This window comes from Otolemur garnettii, unplaced genomic scaffold (assembly GCF_000181295.1).
Source record: "Otolemur garnettii isolate 467f Iridium unplaced genomic scaffold, OtoGar3 scaffold00001, whole genome shotgun sequence".
In the NCBI taxonomy this organism is placed as follows: Eukaryota; Metazoa; Chordata; class Mammalia; order Primates; family Galagidae; genus Otolemur; species Otolemur garnettii.
Window position 1 is genome coordinate 47,739,635 of NW_003852396.1, and position 6,486 is coordinate 47,746,120.

At 40.7% G+C, this 6,486-nt stretch overlaps 1 pseudogene; it reads left to right on the forward strand.

Annotated features, from left to right (window-relative positions):
- Positions 1 to 4,385: 4,385 nt before the first annotated feature.
- LOC100947186 lies at positions 4,386 to 5,497 on the forward strand (annotated as a pseudogene).
- The last annotated feature ends 989 nt before the right edge of the window (positions 5,498 to 6,486 follow it).

Consider the following 6,486-nt stretch of genomic DNA (forward strand, 5'->3'; position numbering starts at 1 on the left):
TGGTCCAAGAAAATACAAGGAATGATTTCTATTCTTTTAAATTTGCCAAGGTTAGACTTGTGACCTGAGATATGATCAATTTTGAAGGATGATTCATGGGCTGATGAGAAGAATGTGTATTCAATTTTGTTAGGATGAAATGTTCTGTAGATGTCTGTTAGATGCAAATGTTGAATGGTTAAGTTTAAGTCTAAAATTTCTTTGCTTAGCTTCTTTTTGGAGGATCTATCCAACACTCCCAAAGGAGTGTTAAAATCACCAACAATTATGGTGCTGGAGGAAATCAAGGTGCTCATGTATGATAGAGTCTCTCTTATAAATGGAGGCACATTCTGGTTGGGTGCATAAATGTTGATAATTAAAATCTCATCATGTTGAGTGTTGCCCTTAACAAATAAGCAGTGCCTATACTTATCCTTTCTTACATTGGTTGGTTTAAAGCCTACTGTATCTGCAAATAAAATTGCAACATCTGTTTTTTTCTGATTTCCATTTGCCTGAATTATAGATGACCATCCCTTCACCCTGACTCTATGTTTATCTTTTAAGGTAAGGTGAGATTCTTGAATGCAGCAGATGTCTGGCCTGAGTTTTTGTATCCAGTCAGCCAACCTATGCCTCTTTAGAGGACAATTTAAGCCAGTCACATTAATTGAAAGTATTGATAAGCCAGATAGTATTTTAGGTATTGAGTTTTTTGAAAGTCCAGTGGACATTTTTAATCCTTTTGCCACTGTGGAAGTTGGAATTTGATCAAAAGTTTCTGAGTGAGTTTACTTTTGTGGTGGAGGATTGAACTGGTCATTATGGAGGATATGTCTAGGATATCCTGGAGAGGTGGTTTAGTTATGGCAACTTTCTTCAACATGTGAATGTCATTAAAGTATTTAATTTCTCCATCATAGATGAAACTCAGTTTAGCTGGATACAGGATCCTGGGTTGAAAGTTATTTTGTTTAAGGAGATTAAATGTCAATTACCACCCTCTTCTACCTTGAAAGGTTTCAGCTGAGAGATCTGCAGTCATTCTAATGTTCTTCCCCTTGTAGTTTATGGTTTTCTTACATCTTGCAGATTGCAGAATTTTCTCTTTCATATTAACTTTGGAAAAGCTAATTATAATGTGTCTATGAGAATTTTTATTTGGGTTGTGTCATGCAGTATTCTGAAATTGTCTGCTATCTGGATTTCAGAATCTCTTGGCATGTCTGGAAAATTCTCTTTGATTATTTCATGAAGTAAAGCTTCTGTATCCTTCACCGCAACCTCATCACCTTCAGGTATTCCTATAAGGTGAATATTAGATCTCTTTGAATTATCCCAGAGCTCTCTGAGAGAATAATCCATTTTTATTCTCCACTTTTTTCCTCATTGAGCATTTGGGAGTGTTCAAAAGCTTTGTCTTCAATGTCAGAGATCCTTTCTTCTGCCTGTTCCATTCTGTTACTGAGGGATTCTACTGTATTTCTCAGATCATTGAGAGCTGCAAGTTCTTGCCCTCAATGTGTCAAAATCTTTGATGATTTTGTTTTTGAATTCATTGAATTCTTGAGATGCCTTTTGAATTACTCCTTGAAATTTTAATTCCATCCTTTCCTCCATTCTGTTGATCTTATTTGCTATCCAAATTTTGAATTTGATTTCTGACATCTCAGCCATTCGTTTATGACTGGGATCTTGAGCTGTATCTGCCATATCATTCCTTGGGGGAGTTGATCTACTCTGATTATTCATGTTGCCAGAGTTTTTCCACTGATTCCACCTCATGATTATTTCTCACCATTGGCTAGATGGGCATGTAAGGTGAAATTGGTTAACCTGGGGTTGTGGTTAACCAGCCCTTTGTCAAGGATCTGGGACTAATGGCTGCAGCTTATTCCCTATAGCTTTGCAAAGGACTCATACAATGTTACAGTCTGAGGTTGAGGAAACCTGCTTGGTGTGGTAGGGTTAGGTGGCTCTTTTTCATATTCAGCTGGTTCTTGTCCTATCTTAGTGGATCAGTGACTCTGATGAAGTCTTAGCTATGGAGAAATACAAGCAATTAAGAGAGCCCAGTCCCTGTGGACAACAACTGGAAGAGGAAAATCAACCCTTCTGTTACCACACAACCAGGGTATCAATCAAGAGGGTCCTTGAGAGATTGGCCCAGGTTAGGAGTTCCAACCCAATCGACTCAGTCAGTATGAACTCTCAAGTAGGAGAGTTCAAATGGTCTCCAGCAACTAGATGGTGGAGGTCTACTAGCTGCTCAAATTTGGCTCTCTCTGGTGCTCTATGGAGTCAAAAAGGTCCACTCGGTAGCAGAGTTGGACCAAGGAGCTGAGTCTCTTTCTCCACTTTGTTCCTCTTTCATGCCAAGACACTGGTGACCCCACAGGGCTGAGGTCCTGCTCCCTCCAATAAGCAGATGTACTGGGGGTTTGCACCAGTCAAAGGAAGATCAATGCCCCTGCAGCTGGCCACTACCCTCTGCTACCAGCCAGCTAGGGGAGCTGAGGCCAGCCTGCCTTGGGTACTCAGTAGCCAAGTGTTCCACCAGGTGAGTGTTCCACGTGGACTCAATCTAATCCTGAGGGTAACGAGTCAGCAAGTGCTTTTCTCCCTCAACTACTATGCCTTAGCCTCTGCTGCTCGGCAGCACCAGTATCCCTACAGGGTGATTTCTGGTTTCCTCTGGCAATCCTCAGAGTTGAGAAGGTTTCTCTTTGAGATTAGACGCCGTGGTATCACTCTATTGTTGCTGGATCTCTGTGGGAAGTGACCCTGTGCAGCTCCCCAGGGGCTGCCACAGCCAGGGAGTTCTGGCTGTAGGAGTATGTCTGGGAGTGAATGGCACACAGATCCAGCAGCAGGGCTAGGGATGCTGCACACAGTTCTGGCAGTCCCTGGTGCCCAGTGACTTTGGCAAGGAGACCGCTCTCGGCTCACAACTCTGGCTAGGAAGGGTCCAGCTCGGAGGCAGGGAGAGTGTGGGAAGCATGACTCCAGCAGTCTCTGGCCAGAAGAGGGGCAGGGCGCTTGGTCTGGCAGGGATGGGGGGTGCTGCTCTTGAGAATCCTCCCACAGTGCCCACAGTCTCTGCAGGGGTGAGGCTTCTGGTTCATCAGGTAAGGGGGGAAGGGTGGACTGGAAGTTCAGAATGGCAGGGAAAACGTTAGTTTAAATTTTCTGCCAGGTGAGAGAGTTTTCAGAGTCACAACAGGGTCCCTCTGGGGAAGTAGACCCCATTTCCTACAGCTCTCACCCATAAGGTGAGACAAGAGGTCCTCAGTTCACCTCTCACCTCTAGAAAACCTATAGGAGCAAACGAAGAGAAAAAGAAAAGAAGCAAAAAGAAAAACAGAACTTTCTTGGGGAGGGTACGGCCACTTTTCCTTTGGGATGAATTTTGTACGTGAAATTTGCTTTCTTAGAGTCCCAGCTTGCCTCAGCAGAGGTGACCTGCAGATATCACTCTTCTCTCTCGGCTCTGGTCCCGGTCTTCAGCTTAATTGGGTACTTTCTGGACATTATCCTTGCCTCTGGATGGGAGCTTCTGTCGGATGACCATCTTGCCCCTCCCCCTCCAGAAAGTTTCAAAACTTTTTTTCTTATTAAAATCTTTTCAAGTGAAAAAAGAAAATTAAAAAATTTCTTGAAGAACTGAAAATGAAATCACAACATATCAAAACCTAGGGGATACAGCAAAGGCAGTAATAATAATAGGAATGTTTATAGAAATAAATGCCTATATCAAAAAAGTAGAAAAGCTTTGAATAAACAACTCAATGATGCATCTCAAAGGATTATAAAAAGAAGAGAAAACCAAAGCCAAAATTAGTAAAAGAAAAGAAATAATAAAGATCACAGCAAAAATGAATGAAATTAAAACAAAAAAATACCAAGGATTAACGAAACAATAGTTGGTTTTGAAAAGGTATATAAAATTGACACACCTTTAACCAGACTATGACCAAAAAAAAAAAAGATAGAACATAAATAAATAAAATCAGAAATAAAGAAGAGATATTACAACTGATACTACAGAAGTTCAAAAGAACACAAGATACTATTATGAGCAACTATATTCTAGTTAATTAGAAAAGCTAAAAGAAATGGATAAATTCATAAGCACATTACAACCTACCAAGATTGAACCAGAAATAAATACAAAGGTTGAAAACCAATAAAAAGAAATGAGATAGAAATAGTAATAAAAGGTCTACCTTCAGGGGCTTTGGTCCTTCACCTGTGACTGCAAGGTCTGTTGGTGTGAACTGACCATAGTCTGCAAATTCTCAGCTTTGATCCCATCCAGCCTTCCCACATCCCAGCTTTCTATTCTTTGAAACCTCTAAGAATAATGTCCCTGCATCAGTTTTTACTAGAGCCAATCACCTGTCATGCCTGGAACAGGGATCATATCCAAATTGCCCTTAACCTCAATAATCACAAAGTGCACATCTATACGAAAAACAGGAGCCAGTGGGTTAAAGCTCGTAAACTCAAGAAGCGCAAGGGACACCTCCTAAGTATTAACTGGACTCCAAAAAGTGACCCCATCATCACTTGTGGGGTAGACCACAATGCCTATGTCTGGAGTCAGAAAGATGGTATCTATAAGCCAACTCTGGTGACCCTGAGAATTAATCAGCCACTTTTTCAAAGTGGTCCCCTTTAGAGAACAAATTTGCTCAGCGACTTTTACAAAGTGGTCCCCCCAGAAAAGAAATTTGCTGTGGGAAGTGGAGCATGATTTATTTCTGTTTGTTACTTTGAGTCTGAAAATAACTGGTAGGTAAGGAAGCACATTAAAAAACTGATTCACTCTATTGTCCTCAGCTTGTATTGGCAGCCCAATGTTTTGCTAGCAGTGGGGTCATGTGCCTTCAAATGCAGAGTGTTTTCTGACTATATTAAAGAAGTGATGAAAATCTGATCAGTACAACCTGGGGCAGCAAGATACCTTTTGGTCAGCTGATGTCAGAGTTTGAGGGCAGTGGCACAGGAGGCTGGGTCCATGGGGTCAGTTTCTCTGCCAGTAGGAGCTGCCTAGCATCGGTCAGTCATGACAGCATCATATCTGTTGCTGATGCCTCAAAAAGTGTATAGGTCTCAACTCTGAAAACAGAGTTCCTGACAGTCCTGAGTGTATCATTTGTCTTAAATAATAGCATTGTGGCTGCTGGCTATGACTGCTGCCCAGTGCTCTTTAACTACAATTACTGCTGCTGCTTGACCTTTGTGTCCAAGTTAGACATTCCAAAACAGAACATCCAGCATGTCTGCTATGAAATAGTTCTACAACATGGACAAGAGAGCCACAACCAAGGACTGCAATAACCTTGGAGGTACTGCACCAGAATAGCATCACTTAAGTGTCTATTTATGAGGTAGACAAGCAAGATTGTGACAAATTTTGCCCTACTGGCACTGATGGAGCCATGACAGTTTCAAGACCTAAGAGCCTTAATTTCAAGACCTGTCTTCTATCCAGGGCCTCCAGATAATGTAAAGCTGAGTGAGCTTCTGCCATCCAGCATGAAAAATGTTGGCTGACAGCAACTCTGACATTGGATGATGAGGAAATCCAGCTCCAAAGGAAACTGAAAACATACTGTGCAAATTTTGTGTAGTTTTGTTTGAGTGTAAAATTGGTGAAAGTGTTGGTTTTTTAAAAACAGCAGTGCTTTCTTTTTTTTTCTTTTTGGCTATTTCATTTCAATCTTGACCAAATCTTCTCTTTGGTCAAACTGAAAACACATATTGTGTAAATTTTGTGTAGTTTTGTTTGAGTGTAAAATTGGTGAAAGTGTTGGTTTTTTAAAAGCAGCAGTGATTTCTTTTTTTTTTCTTTTTGGCTGTTTCATTTCATTCTTGACCAAGTCTTCCCTTGAAGTAGTTTATTATGGAGAATTGTCACACTAACTTAAAAGAAAGGATGAGGGAGATATGTAGGTTTGTCAAGTAGAAAATTAAATTAAAACACTGAACATGGTTTTGAAAAGAAAAAGTCTTTTATCAAAGGAAAGTCCAGAAACTTATAGCTAAACTGCTAAATTCTACCAAGCATTCAAAGAAGGAATAATACCCATCCCACTTAAACCATTTCAAAATATTGAGGAGGGGGAATACTCTCAAACTCATACTACAAGGCCCATATCACTCTGATATAAAAACCAGACAAAGACATCAAGAAAATTATAGGATCTCTGATGAATATAAATGCAAAAATCCCCAACAAAATACTAGCAAACTAATTCAACAATACATCAAAAAGATTATTCATGATGACCAAGTGGGATTTATCCCAGAGATGCAAGGTACTTTCAACATATGGAAATCAATCATGCTGCAACTTATCAACAGAACAAGGACAGAAAACAATGAACTGGCTGGGTGGAGGGAAAGAATTAACTGCAAGACTTCAGACAGGGAAAAAGGGGCCAGGTGAGCAGAGCTGAGGAGGGCAGGAAGTAGGAGATCCCTTCATGAGAACACTGT